This window comes from Balaenoptera acutorostrata, chromosome 5, assembly GCF_949987535.1.
Source record: "Balaenoptera acutorostrata chromosome 5, mBalAcu1.1, whole genome shotgun sequence".
Taxonomy (NCBI): domain Eukaryota; kingdom Metazoa; phylum Chordata; class Mammalia; order Artiodactyla; family Balaenopteridae; genus Balaenoptera; species Balaenoptera acutorostrata.
Window position 1 is genome coordinate 123,161,518 of NC_080068.1, and position 23,790 is coordinate 123,185,307.

Below are 23,790 nucleotides of genomic sequence, written 5' to 3' on the forward strand. Positions count from 1 at the left end.
AATTAAATATTAAGGTCACAAAAAATATGTGGATGTAGTGATTATTACACTTGTGGAATGGAAGTTATGTATTTCTTAGATAACATTACTTGTTTAGATATGTGTGACTTTCTCTTATATCACAATACCTAAGCACTTTACATGTATTACCAAATCCTCACAAAATTTTATGAAGGTACATAGACACTCAATAAATAATTACTAAAATTCATGAATAAATAAGCATAAACTCTATGTTCTTTTTTTCTATGTATAATATTGCCTAATTGGAAAAGGTTCATCTTCAAAACTGAAGACTTCAAGTGAGTAAATCTCTCAGTCATAAATACAATTTTATCTGGAGAACTGTACCCCAAATATGCCACTTGAACATAATTCCTTTAAGATGCTTATTTTTTAAGGTAGATCATCAGCTGCTTATATTTTCCCAGGACAAACGTGCTTTAAGAGCCTCTCCTAATTGAGCAATTGATTAATTAGCACTTTTCTACCTTCGCTAGGGAGTGAGAATTTAGAGGGTATTACTGTGCTAATAAGCTCACACTTTTTCTATTTTACACTGTATTCAATTTTGGGAATACAAATCCCTGAGACAAGAAAAAGTCTTTTCACCCATGCAAAATGTAAAGTAGGTCATCCCACCTGTTTCTACTTGGCTAGCCCATTTGATGAGGAATGAGACATTTCCCTCTCACGTTTCTGTTTCAAATCTACAGCGTATTTGTTGAGGAATTTAGTATCATAATAGCAAAGAACATTAAGTCATAGACAGATGAAAAAGGAGATTAGGGGCCTACGTCTCTTTTCCTTCTTTGGCAATTCTTTTCAATAAGGATTATAAATCCATGGGCTCACATTAATAAACAATTTGTACTGGACCAATAGCTTATGTGCTGAATATCTGCATGTTAATGATTTATTACATTGAAGAAAAACTAGTGAAGATATTCTTTTGCAAAATGAGTCCTCTGACACCTGACAAAAAAAAAAAAAACAAAAAAAAAACAGAGTGATAGAGAATTTACCTAACAGAGCCAGTGTTCACTGAAAGGGAAGGTTTACCATGGAACGGGTCCTCTTTAATGAGTTTGTAATAAGTTGCAGGTGACAGTCTAGAGCTGCGTTGCATTATGAAGCTATTAATGGTATTAGAGACAAAAGCAAGTAATCAGATATAGAGTTCAACAGCACTCTGAAAATGACTCTGACCGCTATGAAACATCTTCAAATCTGTAAAAGAAATAGGATTTTGTATATTTTTAAGGCGGGAAAATAGGAAATTTTCCTAAATAAATATCAAATGTATAAGTTATAAATATAATATAAATAAATATATATTAGTATGAAATTGCACTGTAGAACCAACTTGTTTATAATGCTCAATTTAAAAAAGTCAAAATAGCAATCCCTAAAATGTTCTATTAAAAAAACCACCCATAAGTCACAGTCTGCATTTAATATATTCTTTTGTATTACAATGTTATTCAATTTATTAACTTAAAGTGAGTTGATGTATTTAATTATTATTAAGTGGCATGCATATATTTCTTAGACTTCATTTTTTTTCGAAAATGGTATTGGTAACAAAAAGGCTAATATTTTACTCTAACATTACTCTAACATTATCTATTATTTCTTTATCTTTACTATGTAATACTAGAAGTTGAACTCTGGAATAAGACATGTCTCCCCCATAACCCTATGACTTTAATAAACTAGCCACACAAGGAATGAAATCAGATATCCATGGAAGGCATCTTAAAAGAGTATCGTCCAGGCCCGAAGCTGGAAGAGCGGGACTAAAGATTCGAATCATGGTGTGTGTATCTGAAACAATAAACACGTTTCAGTGTTTTTCTGCACACCATAATATTAAGCAACAACTTTGGTCACTTGGTCAATTTGAACTACACATGAGGCTAAATAATCACTAAATATGATTACACACCACTAGGGCAGAGAGTGAAAAGTGGTTGGCTATGGATAAGGCATGCCACATGGCTGACAGTACAGGTTTCTGCTTCCTTAAGCTTCTAAGACCAAGGTTGGTCTCCTAACCGGGATGGAGCTGAGCTTGTATATGGAGACGAAGTGATGCCATCTGTGAGGATTAGAGGGAAATAGGGACACAAACCAGGGAAGATATTACAAATACCTTGAACAATTTGTTGGCGCAGCTTCCTGCTATCAGATTGCTCATATAGCATGAGTGCCTTAAAAACTGCAAACGTAAAAAAAAAAAAAAAAAAAACTGCAAACGTTCCATCACAAAAGCCAACAGTTTTTATTGGTAAGATATAGGATAGTGCAGTGATTCTCACACTTAGAATGACCTGGAGAGCCTTAAAAAAATGCCAAAGTTCAGATCCCAAGAGATTGTGATTTCATTGGTCAGGGGTCAGGCCCAGGAATTGGTAGTTTTAAGCTTCCCTAGAGATTCAAATGTGCAGTCAAAGTTGGCAGGCCTCAGGCTGCTGGTTACCAGTACAAGATGTAGAGTCATACTCACTAGGTTCAATATATCCCTGCTTAGCCTCTCTCTAGCTGTATAACCTTGGGAAAGTCACTTAAGTGGTATTCGTCTGTACTACTCTCTTCCTCTCTGCAGTGTAGATAAAATAGTACCCATCCAAGGACGGATCTAAAGTTTGTAAAGTCTGAATCTTATTCAGTTTTGAGAACTCTCTTTAATTGAAAAATGACATAAAATTATTAATGTAAACTTAGGTACAGAAGTAAATTTTTGTTTAGAATGTAAAAGACTTCCCTACTAACTGCCCATTCTTCAAAGCTGACAAATTCAGAAAACTAACATAAAATTTGTATTAATTGCCTAGCAGTCCTATATATTTTCTCTTTTTCTTTTGTCTTCATATGTCTTTGATCATCTCTTCACATGGCAATGATCTTGCAATGTCATTTTCTATAGAGAGATTATTAAAAAGCTCATTTATTCTATAGCATGATTCATGAAATTTTTTTATTATTGATAGCTTGGAAAAGTTTCTTATACCATCATAACTTTTTTGTTAATGATAGGTAAATAGGATTGTTGTCCTAGCTGGGAATAACTTCCTTCAGAGTTCTTTCATATAAGAGATGTAAGAGTTCAGGGTATTTGAAGTTTTCATATGTAGTAACTATTTAAAAAAAAAAAACTCTTTGAATAGATTATTCTTTTTAACTGGTTTTCTGATTTTTATATTATCTTTGTCGATATCAGCATTTTATGCAGCAATTACCAGCACCAGTATAGATGTGATTAGGCAAGGTCGTTTAAAGCTAAGGAAGAAAGAGCAAAGATGTTGTCTGGCAAATGTAGGGAGTTGGATTTGCATAGTGTAGTGTTCAGCTAGTGCAACAGTGAGCAACAGACTGAATAAAGTGTGTGGAGCCAGGATGGAGGTGAGAAGAGTGTCTACTGTTGACAAGTGCCTTAGGAGAGAAAACCAGCCTTTGGGTTAAGGAGTCAAAGGCCTGTGAATGGATCACCAAATGTATGAAAGGTAATAAAGTACAGAAATAAGATTATTGGTATCCTGAGTCAGACAGGCTTGAATCTTAGCTTGTGAATCCTTGCTAAAAATAACTCCACATAGAAGTGACTGTGAACCACAGAAGTATATTCAACGGAGCCCAAATATACCATCCAAACTTGTCCTTAGCCAGATCCCCAAAATGTACAATGGAGCAGAAGTTTGAGGGGGGGGGAAGCAATTTTATTAAATTAATATGTTCATTTACTAAATTAATTTAGTAAGTTAATATGTATTTTATAGTTCTGTATAATGCATCTACATAGTTAATTAAATAAATTAATTATTATACATATTTTATTATATAAATACAACCCCCAAAGTTCTACTTTATCATAAATATATTTACTACTTAATACATTCCCCTAAAGTTTTAAGTATTTAAATTGTCAAAGAAAAAAATTAATTTTTGTCTTCTCATTGGAAAAAGGAAATCAGCTTTTTTCAGGTTCATGCTATGTTTGAGCTTATGGAATAGGTCTATACCTATCACAAGGATTCCATATAGAAAACAATCCTGTGATTCTGTAATTTTCGCATACACTTGCAATGATGTTTTTGCCTTCCAATATACATCATTTGGGCATTTGATCTATCTGTACATGATTAAATTGGACATGATAGAGGAAATCTTATAGCTTAAATAGGAGGAAAGTTCTATATAATGGCTGATAAGACTTCTATCCTCTTGGATCTAAAGGAAAAGTGTACCTTTCTCTAAATGTTTCCTAAAATAGAATATTAGTTGAGTATTTGCCAACTTGATAGACAGACATCACTCTCAGTGTAAAACCTTTGCTTTGTTATTATGTTTACGCTCCCATTTTAATATATTGACTATTACCAATTGAGGCAGTATTTTTTGGCAACATTAACAAAGCAAATAAATAAGATGAGGTATCTCCACTCATTACCATAGAAACAAATAAACACAAATAAATGTTAAATATTTTCTTTCACAAATTTACACACATGTATTAGAGTAATACATCCATCGTCTTTCAAACTCCCTTGATCCTAGGAAGAAAAAGTGGGGTTTTTTTCCTCTTTGTTTTTGTAACTTATTCAGTGCCAAGTTTAGCAGCTCATCCAAACTGTGAAACCATACTTGAAGTCCAAGAATGTCATAAACAATGGGATCAAATTAAGAACATGATGGGAAGCAGGATCCTTAGATGAAATCAGAAAGGTTAAGAGTCCATTTCATTGTTTAAACTTGAAATATGTGCTATCTAATTCTCATTTGAGACTTCCTGAATTGTTGGTAGGGAGATTATTTTCATTATCACTATGTTTTTTTTTTTTTTAAATTAATTTATTTATTTATATTTATTTTTGGCTGTGTTGGGTCTTCGTTTCTGTGCGAGGGCTTTCCCCAGTTGCGGCGAGCGGGGCCCACTCTTCATCGCGGTGCGCGGGCCTCTCACCATCGCGGCCTCTCTTGTTGCGGAGCACAGGCTCCAGACGCGCAGGCTCAGTAGTTGTGGCTCACGGGCTTAGTTGCTCCGCGGCATGTGGGATCTTCCCAGACCAGGGCTCGAACCCGTGTCCCCTGCATTGGCAGGCAGATTCTTAACCACTGCGCCACCAGGGAAGCCCTATCACTATGTTTTAAGGATAATTAATATAATTATTTCCTTATATTAATGAAACAGGAAAGTTTCTATGTCTTTCAAAACCTTTCAAAACATAGAAGCATTGTCATTCCACTTGATCAATGATGAATCAGGTACAGAGAAGAGTAAAGGATTGCTAAATAGCAGAATAGCAGTTTACTTTTTAAAAAGCTGTGTAATTAACTCTCAAAAATAAGGCACCAAGCTCTCTGGGGTACTTTCTCATTTTTCTTTTTCCATGTCTGTCCAGAGAGCACTCTGTGAATAAAATTCTCTAAAAGGAGGAAGACCTTTTCATCATATATTTTAGAGGCAATGTGGAAAGAATAAGAAAAAAGTTTAAGGGGGCAGCTTTCCATGATGTCAATGAAACTACTTTACAATCTTCATGAGACTTTCCAAAAATTAAGATGAAGCTATATAAATGCACTAAGAACATATTAGTCACTTTTCTTTCTCTTCACCCCCTTTTAAAGAACTGAGATTGCAAAGAAAATTTCATCATGTAATTGAGTCTTTCTTGAACCCTAGATTTACCATTTTCCCCTATCTCTGAGGCTCTTATTGTTCTTTAATGCATATTAACTCTAAATCTCCCCCCCCCCCACACACACACAGCATGTAATGCAAAGGAAGGGCAAATAGAGATAAAACAATAACAATTAAATGATGTTGAAAAAAAACCTTTTCATCTTACTCTGTGTTCTCACCACTGTGTGCTTTTTTAATGGAAAATTATTTAAAATTTAAAAAGAAAACCCACAAAACAGCATTGGCTTCTGATCTAAACAATTTTCTTTACATTTGGTGAAAATTACAACCAAACTGAACATGTAGCTTTCACTAGCAAGAATAAGCGATTTCGAGTTCAGGGCAGAGTGACAGTACAAAGTGCAGCAGACAATCTGTGAGACAGTGATGCGAACGCCAATTATAATGTGATTTAGAATCCAGAAAGTGGATTGTATCAAAAGTTTGAAGAGAACTTTGGACTGATGATGATGTGATGCCTGATAAAAATACCTGTGTGAATTCTACTGCATTTCAAACCTGTTCTAGATTGAAGGCGTTGTACAGTATGCGTCCATGTCAGCCTTTTCTTGGCTTTGCTCTGGGCTTCTCCTCCACGTCTTTACTCACTTACTCCCACCTCTAACATCCTTTCCATCTCTTGGCCCCAGTAAAATTCCACCAGTCTTTCACAGAGGCTTTCTTGATTTTCCCTGTTTATTTATAATCATGATCTCTTTTGAAACTTTATGGTATTTTGCCCTTTGCCTACATAGATCTAATGCGTGGTATAGCTTTACTAACCACAGAGCTATAAATCTAATGACACTCCAACCAGATGCAGACCTTGAGGACAAGGTTGGATCATCACCATATTTTTGCTGCTAGCATCTTGCCTTGTATATAGTATGTGCTCAGCAACAGGGTGTTTAAGTGAATGGATTTCCCAAAGCTAAGATAATTCAGCTGTGCTCATAAGCATCTATTCTGTCATTATGTAGGAGAAACATATTTGTCAGAGTACTTGCTAGTGTTAGAATACTTATAGTTCATATTTACTCTAGTTCAAAGAAGCAGTTGTACATGGAAGTAATTGGAATGGATAAAGGTGGGAATGGTGGGGAAGAAGAAATTGACAAAAGGGAGAGAGGGATCTAACTGATGGATGTGTAGGTAAGTCATGCTAGGAAAACAAGTTATAAGAGAAAAGGTGACCACTTCATTTCCTGTATCTTTCCTTTTTATGTTGGCTAAACTTTCCCTGTGATTCAGGAAAGTGTTTCCTGAGTATCTGGATCTCAGAAATCATAATTCTTTGGAGAGCTTCAGACATATGGCTCTCAGCAGATTCAGTATCCTGGAATCAGTAGGTTAATTAGTGATCAACTGTTATTAAGGCTTATTAAATATGGTAGCTGATATATCTGAGATTTTACTAATTCTAAACCTTTTTAAAAATTTTGCATTTACTCTGCACGTAGAACTATGTTGCTAAGATAGAAGTATATCTATGATCTCTGCCTCTAATGAACTTGCAGTTTGGGGGCATCAAAGAGTTAAATAGCAACAAGAACCAGTGAATAGTCAAGTGCAAATGAATTATGTAGTAAAACATGTTGTAAATTTGTCTAATTTTAAGTGATCAAAAATATGAGATTATGTAACCCAACTCTCTCTTTTTGCAGAAGCAAATGTAAGATATGCAGGATGACATGTTAAAGGCCACATAACTAATGACAGAGTCAGAACTAGACCCAGATATCCCGAGAGGGTAAAGTTATCATGGGCTATGTTGGTCAGGAAGATTTCATGGTGGAAGTGGAATTCCAGCACAGCCTGGAAGTGGGTAGGAATGGGGCAGTTATAAACGAAGCAGTACAAAATGGGAAATGGAAGGATATGATCAGGGAAGAGTATGAATAACTTGTGGGTCAGAACAAGAGTTTGTGTTTAATAGCAGAATGTGATGAATTTGGAAATTTAAAAAGTTTTACTATAGGGTTAGAATTTTTTCCAAGAATTTTTTTTTTTGAAAATTAACCAAAATAACATGATTAAAGTCATATACTTCTTGGAAAAAAAATCTATCTAAAATTTTGGGGGATAGTTAAGAGAGGGGAGAGAAGAGGAAAAGGTGGAAGAGTTAAAAGCGATCATAACATGGCATGGAAGGTGAGGGTATGTACAAATGGAAATGAGGGGAATAATTAAGAAAATAAATACTCAGGAAAAATTAGCAGAAGATTTAGAATGCTTATAAAGCAGATTGCCAGCCCTAGAATACATGGAAGGCAAATCAGGATGCAGCTTTTTTTTTTTTTTTTTTTGAGTAAATGGAGAAGGAGCAGATAGGTGGTGGGTAACAATAGATTCTGGTGAGTTTGCAGGGATCCACTGACTCCCAAGTTGAAATGCCCTGTAGGCAATTAGAAATGTGATACTGGAGTTCATGATAGCGGTCAAGATTAAAGAAATAGACTGGGAATTATACAAATAGAGGTGATAATTGAAACCATGAGACCTGATAAGGTTCATGTAAAAGAGAAGGAAGGGAATTATAGATCCTGTCATTATCGTCTCTTATTAAAAATTCAAGAATTAACTTTAGTTACACTCAAAGAAAAACAGGAAATGAAAAATATATCAATTTTGTATAGCCTGTGCATAAATGATTTTTGTTAAATTTGATCTAATTTCATACATACACACATATAAATTCATAATACATATACATATATACATATAATTTTGATACAATATTCCTCTAACAACTACTACTTTTGATACTTACCACTATTATGAGTACTATTGATTCTTAACTTAGTGCATACTGGGTGCCATAGACTATGTACTATTTACATCAAAAGGTGCCATATTGGGTGCCATACACTATATACTATGTACATCAACATTTAAGTTGTTGAAATCCATTAAAGATTGTTAGGTGTTAGGACATACCAGAGTGGAGACAAATTTAATATGAGGTTAAATTCTAGTCAGCACATAAGAAACACAATGCAAAAGGCAAAATTGGCATCTCTCTTAAATGGCCCAGAGTTGTTACATTATGTATGTGTGTGATTGTACATGTGTGTGTACAGAACATGATCTGAGAATATGTGTACTCTGTGTAATAGTATAAAAATATGAAAATGTATGAAAAATAGCTTTTACACTAGCTTAATTATTTTATTGGGTGAGTATGGATGTACTAATTAATTGAATAAATATTTATTGCATACTTACACAAATTGCATTCTAGTTCAGAGAGAAAAACAATAAATGACATAATTTATATTTGCATATAGCAAGTTAAATTGTGACAAGGGTTAGGGAGAAATTACAACAAGAAAGGAAATGAGGGACCATTTCATTGGCAGGGGTGCATTGCAAAATAGGATGGTCAGGGTAGATTTTACTGAGAAGGCAGCATTTAAGGAAAGGCCTGAAAGAAATGAGGGAGTGAGTCATAGGAATTTCTAGGGAAGAACATTCCTTTAAGGCATTTCAGAAACCATGGCCTTCCTCAGAGTGAGAAGGAGCCACTAAGGGTTTTGGGCAGAGGAGTGATGGGATCTGACTTACATCCTATAGGATCTCTCCAGCAGCTGTGCTGAGAATTGTTAAATATGCATTGGTGTGTTGCCACGGTACCAAACACAGGTGCAAATATTTCTTAAAAGCTATGGAAGATGAAGGAGAAGGAAGGAGAGGAAGAGGGTAAAGAGGAAAAGGGGATGGGGGGAGGAGGAGGGGAAAAGGGGGAGAAGAGGAGTTGGATGAGGAGAGAAAGAACTTTTCCACAGGAAAAAAAAATGCTGCCCAGGACATTTAAAGCTCCATTCTCTTTGGACATAAGAAGATAGTTTGGAGTGCTCCCTCTATCCCTAGAAGTGTGTGATGTGCAGAAACACAAAAGGCTTCTTAACACTACAATTCCTAATGAGATCAAGACTAAAGTTGTTTATTTCTCATTTAAATAACAGACAAAGCTGCTATTTCTAAGAAGAGAAGTTTACATTAAAGTTTGATTATTATATTCTTGATAATAAATATACCTTAAGTTTTAACAAGTCATAGATTTTTAAAAATGTAAACTCCCCCTCCAGTCTAGAGTTTGGATAACTTTTTCAAACATGGGAAATAGAGGCGGAGTCAAGATGGTGGTGTGGGAAGACACGGAGTTAACATCTCCCCACAACTAGGGCACCTGCTGGCCACTGGTGGGGCACTCTGAGGCCCAAGGAGATGGGAGGAACCCCCAAGTGAACCGGTAGGACATAGGGGGACTGAGGGGGGAGAAGTGGAGGCCAGACAGGATCAGTGCCCCTGAGACCAGGGAGATCAGGAGAGGCAGGCAGGAGGGGCCCTCCAGGAGGAGTGGGAGAGGAGTGGAGGGCAATTGCCTGCCCACTGGGGGGCCCAGGGAGCCTGCTGAGCTCCCAGGCTGATCCCCTGCCCTCCAAACCCCCTTCCAGGCCTCATGGGTCCTTGGGGGCATAGGAGGGAGGCCGGGGAGGTCAGGAGAGGCAGGTGGGAGGGGCCCTCCGGGAGGAGCAGGAGAGGAGAGGAGGGCATTGGCCCCACCCACTTGAGCACAGGAAGCCTGATGGGCTCCCAGGTGAGGTCCCCTGCTCTCTGAGACCAAGGGTGGGGGCCACGCCTGGGCCCCTTCTGTTCCTTGAGCCTAAGCCTCACCCCCAAGAGCCCCCAGGGCCTTTTCCAGCCCTGTGGGTCCTGAGCATTGGGCCCACCCACTGCCCAAACCTCGCCCTTGCTTAGGCCCCGCCCTCCACAGCCAAGGCCTTCCCCCACCTTTTTTTGTTTTTTTCTTTTTCCTCCTCTTTTTTACTATTACTATTATTTACTTTTTTACTATTATGGTAGTGATGTTCCTTCCAGTTGTTGATTCATTTATATTTTTATTTTTATTTTTTTATTTTTTTTTTTTTAAAGGATTTTCTTATTTATTTATTTATTTATTTATTTTTTTGGCTGTGTTGGGTCTTCGGTTCGTGCGAGGGCTTTCTCCAGTTGCGGCAAGCGGGGGCCACTCTTCATCGCGGTGCGGGGACCGCTCTTCATCGCGGTGCGCGGGCCTTTCTCTATCGCGGCCCCTCCCGTCGCGGGGCACAGGCTCCAGACGCGCAGGCTCAGCAATTGTGGCTCACGGGCCCAGCTGCTCCGCGGCATGTGGGATCTTCCCAGACCAGGGCTCGAACCCGTGTCCCCTGCATCAGCAGGCAGATTCTCAACCACTGCGCCACCAGGGAAGCCCTATATTTTTATTTTTATATTCTTCCTAACCTATCTCTTAGTTTCCTAGTCTAATTTTATTTTTTACTTTGTTACTGTTATGGGGTTTTTTTGTTTGTTTGTTTGTTTTTGCCACCCCAGGTGGCTTGCAGGATCTTGGTTCACAAGCCCAGGGTCGGGCCGAAGCTCCTGTGGTGGGAGCTCCAAGTCCAAACCACTGGAATGACAGAACCTCAGACCCCAGGGAATATTCATCAGAGTGAGGTCTCATGGAGTTTCTTATCTGAGCATCAAGACCCAGCTCTACTCAGTAGCCCACAAACCCCAGTGTTGGAAGCCTCAGGCCAAAAAACCAGTAAGACAGGAACACAAACCCATTCATTAAAAAAAAAAAAAAAAAAAAAGAGATGGCAAAAAAAAATGTCACAGATGAAGGAGCAAGGTAAAAATCTACAAGACCAAATAAATGAAGAGGAAATAGGCAATCTACCTGAAAAAAAATTCAGAGTAAAGATGATCCAGAATCTCGGAAATAGAATAGAGGCACGGATTGAGAAAATACAAGAAATGTTTAACAAAGATCTAGAAGAAATAAAGAACAAACAAACAGAGATGAACAACACAATAACTGAAATGAAAAATACACTAGAAGGAATCAATAACAGAATAACTGAGGCAGAAGAACGAATAAGTAAGCTGGAAGACAAAATGCTGTAAATAACTGCTGAGGAGCAGAATAAAGAAAAAAGAATGAAAAGAATTGAAGACAATCTCAGAGACCTCTGGGACAACATTAAGCATACCAACATTTGAATTATAGGGATCCCAGAAGAAGAAGAGAAAAAGAAAGGGTCTGAGAAAATACTTGAAGAGATTATAGTTGAAAACTTCCCTAACATGGGAAAGGAAATAGTCACCCAAGTCCAGGAAGCACAGAGAATCCCATACAGGATAAACTTTAGGAAAAACACACCAAGACACATATTAATCAAACTAACAAAAAGTAAATTCAAAAAAAAATATTAAAAGCAGCAAGGGAAAAACAAAAAATAACATACAAAGGAATCCCCATAAGGTTATCAGCTGATTTTTCAGCGGAAACTCTGCAGGCCAGAAGGGAGTGGCAGGATATACTTAAAGTGATGAAAGAGAGAAACCTATAACCAAGATTACTCTACCCAGCAAGGATCTCATTCAGATTCGATGGAGAAGTCAAAAGCTTTTCAGACAAGCAAAAGCTACGAGAATTCAGCACCACCAAACCAGCTTTACAGCAAATGCTAAAGAAAATTCTCTAAGTGGGAAACAAAAGAGGAGAAAATGACCCACAAAAAAACCCCCAAAACAATTAAGAAAATGGTACTAGGAACATACATATCTATAATAACCTTGAGTAAATGGATTAAATGCCCCAACCAAAAGACACAGACTGGCTGAATGGATACAAAAACAAGACCCATATATATGCTATCTACAAGAGACCCACTTCAGACCTAGGGACATATACAGACTGAAAGTGAAGGGATGGAAAAAGATATTCCATGCATATGAAAATCAAAAGAAAGCTGGAGTAGCAATACTTGTATCAGATAAAATAGAATTTAAAATAAAGACTGTTACAAGAGAAAGGAGGGACACTACATAATGATCAAAGGATCAATCCAAGAAGATATAACAATTATAAATGTTTATGCACCCAACATAGGAGCACCTCAATACATAAGGCAAATGCTAACAACCATGAAAGGAGAAATCAACAGTAACACAATAATAGTAGAGGACTTTAACACCCCACTTACACCAATGGACAGATCATCCAAACAGAAAATAAATAAGGAAACAAAAGCTTTAAATGATACTATAGACCAGATAGATCTAATTGATATTTATAGAACATTCCACCCAAAAGTGGCAGAATACACTTTCTTCTCAAGTGCACATGGAACATTCTCCAGGATAGATCACATCTTGGGTCACAAATCAAAACTCAGAAAATTTAAGAAAATTGAAATCATATCAAGCATCTTTTCTGACCACAATGCTATGATATTGGAAATCAATTACAGGAAAAAAACTGTAAAAAACACAGACACGTGGAGGCTAAATAGTGCACTACTAAATAACCAAGGGATCACTGAAGAAATCAAAGATGAAATTAAAAAATACATAGAAACAAATGACAATGAAAACACGACGACCCAAAACATATAGGACGCAGCAAAAGCAGTTCTAAGAGGGAAGTTTATAGCAATACAATCTCACCTCAAGAAACAAGAAAAATCTCCAATAAACAATCTAACCCTACATTTAAAACAACTAGAGAAAGAAGAACAAAGAAAACCTGAAGTCAGTAGAAGGAAAGAAATCATAAAGATCAGAGCAGAGATAAATGCAATAGAAACCAAGAAAACAATAGCAAAGATCAATAAAACTAAAAGCTGGTTCTTTGAGAACATAAACAAAATTGATAAACCCTTAGCCAGACTCATCAAGATAAAAAGGGAGAGGACACAAATCAATAAAATAAGAACTGAAAAAGGAGAAATCACAACTGACACTGCAGAAATACAAAGGATTATAAGAGACTACTACAAACAACTATATGCCAATAAAATGGACAACCATGAAGAAATGGACAAATTCTTGGAAAGGTACAATCTTCCAAGACTGAACCAGGAAGAATTACAAAATATAAACAGACCTATCACAAGTAATGAAATTGAAACCGTAATTACAAATCTTCCAACAAACAAAAGTCCAGGACCAGATGGCTTCACAGGCAAATTCTATCAAACATTTACAGAAGAGATAACACCAATCCTTCTCAAATTCTTCCAAAAAATTGCAGAGGGAGAAACACTCCCAAATTCATTCTACAAAGCCACCATCACCAAAACCAGAAGAAGATACCACAAAAAAAGAAAATTATAGACCAATATCACTGATGAACATAGATGCAAAAACCCTGAACAAAATACTAGCAAAAAGAATCCAACAGCACAATAAAAGGGTCATCCACCATGATCAAGTGAGATTTATCCCAGGGATGCAAGGATTCTTCAATATATGCAAATCAATCAATGTGATACACTATATTAACAAATTAAACAATAAAAACCGTATGATCGGGGGCTTCCCTGGTGGCGCAGTGGTTGAGAATCTGCCTGCTAATGCAGGGGACACGGGTTTGAGCCCTGGTCTGGGAAGATCCCACATGCCACGGAGCAGCTGGGCCCGTGAGCCACAATTACTGAGCCTGCGCGTCTGGAGCCTGTGCCCCGCAACGGGAGGGGCCGCGATAGTGAAAGGCCCACGCACCGCGATGAAGAGTGGTCCCCGCACCGCGATGAAGAGTGGCCCCCACTTGCCGCAACTAGAGAAAGCCCTCACATGAACCGAAGACCCAACACAGCCAAAAATAAATAAATAACGTAGCTATAAAATTAAAAAAAAAAAAAACCGTATGATCATCTCAATAGGTGCAGAAAAAGCTTTTGACAAAATTCAACACCCATTTATGATAAAAAATAAAACCTTTCCAGAAAATGGGCATAGAGGGAATCTACCTCAACATAATAAAGGCCATATATGACAAAGCGACAGCAAGCATCATACTCAATGGTGAAAAACTGAAAGCATTTCCACTAAGATCAGGAACAAGACAAGGATGTCCACTCTTGCCACTCTTATTCAACATAGTTTTGCAAGTCCTAGCCACAACAATCAGAGAAGAAAAAGAAATAAAAGGAATACAAATTGGAAAAGAAGAAGTAAAACTGTCACTCTTTGCTGATGACATGACACTATACATAGAAAATCCTAAAGATGCCACCAGAAAACTACTAGAGCTAATCAATGAATTTGGTAAAGTTGCAGGATACAAAATTAATGCACAGAAATATCTGGCATTCCTATACACCAACAACGAAAAATCCGAAAGAGAAATTAAGGAAACACTTCCATTTACCATTGCAACAAAAAGAATAAAATACCTAGGAATAAACCTACCTAAGGAGGCAAAAAACTTGTACTCAGTAAACTATAAAACACTGATGAAAGAAATCAAAGGTGACATAAACAGATGGAGAAATATATCATGTTCTTGGAATGGAAGAATCAATATTGTGAAAATGACTATAGTACCCAAAGCAACCTACAGATTCAATGCAATCCTATCAAACTACCAATGGCATTCTTCAGAGAATTAGAACAAAAAATTTTACAATTTGTATGGAAACACAAAAGACCCCAAATACCAAAAGCAATCTTGAAAAAGAAAAACGGAGCTGGAGGAATCAGGCTCCCCAACTTCAAACTCTACCACAAAACTACAGTAATCAAGCCAGTATGGTACTGGCACAAAAACAGAAATATCGATCAATGGTACAAGATAGAATGCCCAGAGATAAACCCATGCACATACGGGCACCTAATTTACAACAAAGGAGACAAGAACATACAGTGGAGAAAAGACAGCCTCTTCAATAAGTGGTGCTGGGAAAACTGGACAGCTACATGTAAAAGAATGAAATTAGAACACTACCTAATACCATACACAAAAATAAACTCCAAATGGATTAAAGACTTAAATGTAAGACCAGATACTATAAGGCTCTTAGTGGAAAACATAGGAAAAACCCTCTTTGACCTAAACCACAGCAAGATCTTTTTGACCCACCTCCTAGAGTAGCAGAAATAAAAATAAAAATATACAAATGGGACTTAATGAAACTTAAAAGCTTTTGCACAGCAAAAGCAACCATAAACAAGACAAAAAGACAACCCTCAGAATGATAGATAATATTTGCAAATGAAACAACAGACAAAGGATTAATCTTCAAAATATACAAACAGCTCATGGAGCTCAATATCAAAAACACAAACAATCCAATTAAAAAATGGGTGGGGGGGCTTCCCTGGTGGCGCAGTGGTTGAGAATCTGCCTGCTAATGCAGGGGACACGGGTTCGAGCCCTGGTCTGGGAAGATCCCACATGCCACGGAGCAGCTGGGCCTGTGAGCCACAATTGCTGAGCCTGCGCGTCTGGAGCCTGTGCCCCGCGACGGGAGGGGCCGCGATAGAGAAAGGCCCGCGCACCGCGATGAAGGGCGGTCCCCGCACCACGATGAAGAGTGGCCCCCGCTTGCCGCAACTGGAGAAAGCCCTCGCACGAACCGAAGACCCAACACAGCCAAAAATAAATAAATAAATAAATAAATAAATAAATAAGAAAATCCTTTAAAAAAAAAAAAAAAGATTCCTAAGGATTATTTAAAAAAAAAAAAAAAAAATGGGTGGAAGACCTAAATAGACATTTCACCAAGGAGGACATACAGATGACCAAGAGGCACATGAAAAGATGTGTAACATCATTAATTATTAGAGAAATGCAAATCAAAACTACACAGCCACTATGGAGAACAGTATGGAGGTTCCTTAAAAAACTAAAAATAGAACTACCATATGACCCAGCACCCAGTCCCACTACTGGGCATATACCCTGAGAAAACCATAATTGAAAAAGAGTCATGTACCACAATGTTCATTGCAGCACTATTTACAATAGCCAGGACATGGAAGCAACCTAAGTGTACATCATCGGATGAATGGATAAAGAAGATGTGGCACATATATACAATGGAATATTACTCAGCCATAAAAAGAAACGAAATGGAGGTATTTGTAGTGAGGTGGATGGACCTAGAGTCTGTTATACAGAGTCAAGTAAGTCAGAAAGAGAAAAACAAATATCATATGCTAACACATATATATGGAATATAAAAAAAAAAATGGTCATGAAGAACCTAGGGGCAGGATGGGAGTAAAGACGCAGACCTAGTAGAGATGGACTTGAGGACACGGGGAGGGGGAAGGGTAAGCTGGGACAAAGTGAGAGAGTGGCATGGACATATATACACTACCAAATGTAAAACTGATAGCTAGTGGGAAGCAGCCGCATAGCACAGGGAGATCAGCTTGGTGCTTTGTGACCACCTAGAGGGGTGGGATTGGGAGGGTGGGAGGGAGGGAGACGCAAGAGGGAAGAGATATGGGGATATATGTATATGTATAGCTGATTCACTTTGTTATAAAGCAGAAACTAACACACCATTGTAAAGCAATTATACTCCAATAAAGATGTTAAAAAAAAAAGTTTATCACTAAATAACTAGGAAAAAAAATATAGAAACAATAAATGCTGGAAAGGGTGTGGTAAAAAGGGAACCCCCCTGCACTGTTGGTGGGAATGTAAATTTATACAATCACTATGGAAAACAGTATGGAGGGTCCTTAAAAAACTAAAAATAGAACTACCATATGACCCAGCAATCCCACTACTGGGCATATACCCTGAGAAAACCGTAATTCAAAAAGAGACATGCACCCCAATGTTCATTGCAGCACTATTTACAATAGCCAGGACATGGAAGCAACCTAAGTGTCCACCGACAGATGAATGGATAAAGAAGATGTGGCACATATGTACAATGGAATATTACTCAGCCATAAAAAGAAATGAAACAGTTATTTGTAGTGAGGTGGATGGACCTAGAGTCTGTCATACAGAGTGAAGTAAGTCAGAAAGAAAAAAACAAATACCGTATGCTAACGCATATGTATGGAATCTAAAAAAAAAAAAAGAAAAAAGTGGTACTGATAAACCTAGTTGCAGGGCAGGAATAAAGAAGTAGACATAGAAAATGGACTTGAGGACGTGGGATGGGAGGGTGAAGCTGGGCCAAAGTGAGAGTAGCATCGACATATATACACTATTGAATGTAATATAGTTGGCTGGTGGAAAGCAGCAGCATAGCATAGGGAGTTTGGAATGGTGCTTTGTGATGACCTATAGGGGTGGGATAGGAAGGATGGGAGGGAGGCTTAAGGGGGAGGGGATATGGGGACATGTGTATGCATATGGCTGATTCGCTTTGTTGTGCAACAGAAAGTAACACAGTATTATGAAGCAATTATACTCCAGTAAAGATCTATAAAAAAAAAAAAGGGAAATAAATATTGGGGGTGGGGGTCCAGTGTATTTGTTAAATCATTTACTGAACTAACTTGCCCACTTTCTGCCTCATCTTGGTATCCAGAGAACCATGTGACTTCCCAGACTTCCCTTTCTCATCTTTCTAATTGCATACTACAAAGTACTACTAGGTGAATTTTCTGCAAATATCATTCTCTCATGTTACTCCCAGGTTCAAAATTCTCCAGTGTTTACTTACTACTGACAAACTAAACTCTCAAATTTGGGTCCAACAGAACTTATAACCTCACCCCACTCCCTTCACAAACCTACTTACTGGTACAACCGAGCAGATTTTCCAGTTGTTCTCTAGACATGAAACATTCATTTTTGATTCTGTCTCTATTCAGGATGAAATCAGAGATATAGTGTGCTAATATGTGGTCATGCATGGAGGAAGGAAATGCTTAAATGACCAGTATTTGCTTTTAATTTGTTGCTATGGAAATGAGAGGCATTGCCCCTTGATATTTATTTATGTTCCAAGTCAGTGTTACATGAACATAATGATTCAGTTAATAACGACAAAGTTTTATGAACAGGAACAAAGTCATAGCAATGAAGAAAATAATCTCCACAGTTAAAATAGAAATTTATCTTCAACACTGACAGTCACTGAACACAAGATTGTGGAATATAAACAAAGGGAGACTTGATTCATTCCTGCTAGCTGGGAAGACAGAAGTTATGATTCGGACATAGCGTGGAGTTTCTTTCCCCACTATGTGAAACTCAACTTTTCTCCTAACTGAAAATGCTCACCCCAGGCTTTTCGGGCCATTTTGAGCCTATCTTTTCCACTCCATGGCCATTTTCCAGTGTGATCTCTACCTTACTCTGAACTCTGAGAGTACCTTGTTCCTAGACAAGTCTATCAGGGTGTCTCTCGTGGCCAACCTTCTCCTCTAGCATGAATTGCCCTCCCCACAGCTCTCTGCTCTGGGAATCAATGAGTGTGCTGTGAATCCATTATATATATATAGTATTAAGGTGACCATAATCCTGTTTTGACTTGGAGAGACCTAATTTATGTATTTCATCACAATGTTCTATTAGTTTAGCAGGATTTTTAAAAATTTTAACCAGTATTATTATTAAAACTGCCTTAAATAGACCAGGATGGGTTTGATGGTCTTCCACTTTACCTACCCAGCTTCTGCAAGGACTTGTTTAGCAAAGAACAGTTAAATCTTTAACATACTATTGGAAGTTTATCATAATTACATCTCTCATTTTCCAGCCTTTATCAAATGCAACATAAGTGTAATTAACACCTCTCTTTTAAGAAGAGCATGTAGGGTACTTGCTGATAAAATGAACAGTGCTCAGATTCAATTTAATTCCTGGGAGAAGTGTTCAGTGGTGTACCATGTAACTGTGCCATTAGAGAGAAGCAAAAGTACCAGCTGTCAGTCCATAAGATGAGAAACATGGAAAAGTAATGGGTTTGTGAACTAAGTGAGGGATGGAGGCTGAATGTACTTCCATATAGCGAACAGAGAGTTTGCTCACTGTATGTGGGTATGTCGTTTATTTATGGTGTAATCTATATGTATCTAGTTATTCTATTGTTTGCTATTTTTTTTGTCCATGAAATGTCTCAGAAGCAATGATCTCAAAAAAGAGAATATGTTTAATAAAAAAATTGAGTACTGAATTTCTGTTTTTCACACAGCTTAATTATGAACACATAACTCACACAGATAATTTACTAACACTTCACATCTATCAGGGGACTATCCTAATATCACTGGCCATAGGAAAACCAGAAGATCTAAATCTGCTGAAAAAGTATCAGTAAATGCTTCAAAAGTTAGTAGTTATTTCTAAAACACTATGCCCAAAGATGATTATTCAACATGGTCAGGCAAAGAAGGTGGGTTTATATATCATTTGGTGGAGCATTGTAATTTTTTCCCATGTAGAGCAAGTGACAGTTCTTCTGTGTAAATTTTACTTATTTTTTTATTCCAAGTTTGTTTTTGCATGTATGAAATAAGCAGCAATAGTTAATATGTTGTCTCTAGTAATGAAAGAACTTTCTAAACATAAATGATATCAGTTTTCTATTAGTATCTTCAGATACTTCAAGGAAAAAATTGATTAAGTCCAATTATGGCTTAATTACTTTTAATCCAATTCTTGGAATCCAAGTAAAATTTTGGAAGATTATTCTGTTTAGTTAAACAATCTGACATAACTGTAAATTCAACTAACATGCTCAATTTTGAAGAAAATAAAATAGTGCTTTGCTGTGAGAATACAGATTCACATTTGGGTGGAGTATATTGTCATGGAAAAACAATGCTCTGCTACATTAAGAAACAAGCAGGCAAGAATACTCTTGGGATTGGTTATGATGCACTTATAATTCATAGTTGCATCCACTACAGTTAAGATACTCTACCAATAAAAATAGAAGTTGAAGCATGGAACTGCAAAAGACCTCAAATAGCCAAAGCAATCCTGAGAAAGAAGACCAAAGCTGGAGTCATCACACTATCTGATTTCAAACTATGTACTACAAGGCTATAGTAATTAAAACAGTATGGTACTGGTATAAAAATATAAACATAGGCCATTGAAAGAATCAAGAGCCCAGAAAAAACCCCATTTATATGGTCAACTAATATTTTGTAAGGGGTCCAAGAACAGTCAATGGGGAAAGGATAGTTTCTTTTTTTTTTTTTTTTATAAATTTATTTATTTATTTATTTATGGCTGTGTTGGGTCTTCATTTCTGTGCTAGGGCTTTCTCCAGTTGCGGCAAGTGGGGGCCACTCTTCATCGCGGTGCGCGGGCCTCTCACTGTCGCGGCCTCTCTTGTTGCGAACACAGGCTCCAGACGCGCAGGCTCAGTAGTTGTGGCTCACGGGCCCAGCCGCTCCGCGGCATGTGGGATCTTCCCAGACCAGGGCTCGAACCCATGTCCCCTACATTGGCAGGCAGATTCTCAACCACTGCGCCACCAGGGAAGCCCTGAAAGGATAGTTTCTTTAATAAATGGTGTTGGGAAAACTGGATAACGATATGCAGAAAAATGTAGTTGACATCTTACATGGCTTACAAAAATTAACTCGAAGTGGATTAAAGATGTAAACATAAGACCTGAAACCGTAAAACTCCTAGAAGAAAACATAGGCAAAAGGTCCTTGACATTGGTTTTGGCAGTGATTTTTTAATATGAAACCAAAAGCACGAACAACAGAAGCAAAAATTAACAAGTGGGACTACATCAAACTAAAAAGCTTCTGTATAGCAAAAGAAACAATCAACAAAATGAAAAGATAACCTACAAAATGGGGAAAAATACTTGCAAACTATATATCTGATGTATAAAGAATTCATACAACTCAGTAACAACAACAAAAATCCAATTTAAAAATGGGCAGAGGACATATATACAATGGAATATTACTCAACCATAAAAAGAAACAAAATTGAGTTATTTGTAGTGAGGTGGATGGACCTAGAGTCTGTCATACAGAGTGAAGTAAGTCAGAAAGAGAAAAACAAATACCATATGCTAACACATATATATAGAATCTAAAAAAAAAATAAAAATAAAATAAGGTTCTGATGAACCTAGGGGCAGGAAAGGAATAAAGACGCAGATGTAGAGAATGGACTTGAGGACACCGGGAGGGGGAAGGGTAAGCTGGGACGAAGTGAGAGAGTGGCATGGACATATATACACTACCAAATGTAAAATAGATAGCTAGTGGGAAGCAGCCACATAGCACAGGGAGATCAGCTCAGTGCTTTGTGACCACCTAGAGGGGTGGGATAGGGAGGGTGGGAGGGAGACGCAAGAGGGAGGAGATATGGGGATATATGTATATGTATAGCTGATGCACTTTGTTATAAAGCAGAAACCAACACACCTTTGTAGAGCAATTATACTCCAATGAAGATGTTAAAAAAAAAATGGGCAGAGGGACTTAATAGACATTTTTCCAAAGAAGATATCCACATGGCCAACAGGTACATGAGAAGATGCTTAACATCAGTAATCAGGGAAATGCAAATCAAACCCACAATGAGATATCACCTCACACTTGTTAGGGTGGCTGTCATCAAAAAGAGGAGAGATAACAAATGTTGGCAAGAATGTGGAGAAAGGGGAACTGTTGGGGGGAATGTATATTGGTGCAGCCACTATGTAAAACAGTATGGAGGTTCCTCAACATTTTTAAAAATAGAACTACCATATAACCCAGCTATCACTCTTCTGGGTATATATGAAGAAAATGAAATCACCATTTTGTAGAGATATTTGCACTTCCATGTTCATTGCAGCATTACTCACAGTAGGCAAGATATGGAAACAGCCTAAGTGACCATCAACAGATGAATGGATAAAGAAGGTGTTGTGTATGTATGTATGTATGTATGTGTATGTATATATATATATATATATATATATATATACACACACACACACACACACACACAATGAAATATTATTTAGTCATGAGAAAGAAGGAAATCTTGACATGGATAGCAGAACTCGTAAAAACAGAGAGTAGAATGTTGGTTACCAGGGCCTGGGGGGTGGGGGAATTGGGGAGATATTGGTCAAAGAGCACAAACTTCCAGTTAGAAGTTCTGGGGATCTAATACAACATTGTAAATACAGTTAACAATCCTGTATTATATACTTCAGATTGCTAAGAGAGTAGATTGTAAATGTTCTCACTGTGAAAAAGAAATTATAATTATGTGACATGATGGAAGTGTTAGGTAATGCTGCAGTGGTAATCATATTACAATATATGTGTATGAAACCACACTGTTATACACCTTAAACTTACACAATGTTATACATCAGTAAATAATACAATATTATTACACAGTTACAACAAACTACATAATTGTATATCAATAGAGTTGGAAAAAATAGAAGTTATAATTGAGAAAATTTACAAAATGGTGGGTATAAACAGAATTAGAATAACTGAATGACAATTTTTTTAAGGCAAAGCTGAGGTTAATTATCATACACCAGTATGACAGTGTACACTTTCTTTGCTGCCCATCATCATTTGAATTTTAAAAATGTGGGCGCTCAGAAGAACTATTTTGCAAAACCACCTGTGTTCTATAATGGTATTCATCTTTTTTTATAAGCAAATCCTCTAAAGTTTGTTTCCATTCTTTTTTTTAAAATTTATTTATTTTATTTATTTATTTTTGGCCGCATCATGTCTTTGTTGCTGCACATGGGCTTTCTCTAGTTGCAGCCAGCGGGGGCTACTCTTCAGTGCAGTGCCCGGGCTTCTCATTGCAGTGGCTTCTCTTGTTGAGAGGCATGAGCTCTAGGCACACAGGCTCAGTAATTGCGGCGCATGGGCTTAGTTGCTCCGCGGCATGTGGGATTTTCACGGACCAGGGCTCGAACCCGTGTCCCCTGCATTGGCAGGCGGATTCTTAACCACTGCACCACCAGGGAAGCCCTCCATTTTTTTTTTTTTAATCAGAAGATTTTAACAAAAGCCTTCAGCAAATGGAGAGCTAAGAGTTCACCTTTTGAAGCTTTTGTTAAATTGTAATTGCTAAAAAACTTGAAAACAGGATCATTTTAAAACTTTTTATTACAAAAGAAAGAGATCAACTGAGCAAATTATGAGTTTACATGGTGTGTTACATTTAATTTTGAAATTGTATAATTGTGCTTTGGAATATTTCAACTTATGAAATGAATATTTTGATGGAGCTTTAATTTCTAATTTGATAGATTTCTATTCTGTACAGAAGGAAATAAAATTAAGAAGGTCTAGAATATTACAGCAATTACTGTTTCAAATGAATCATGCATAAAGAGAACCAATTTAATGAA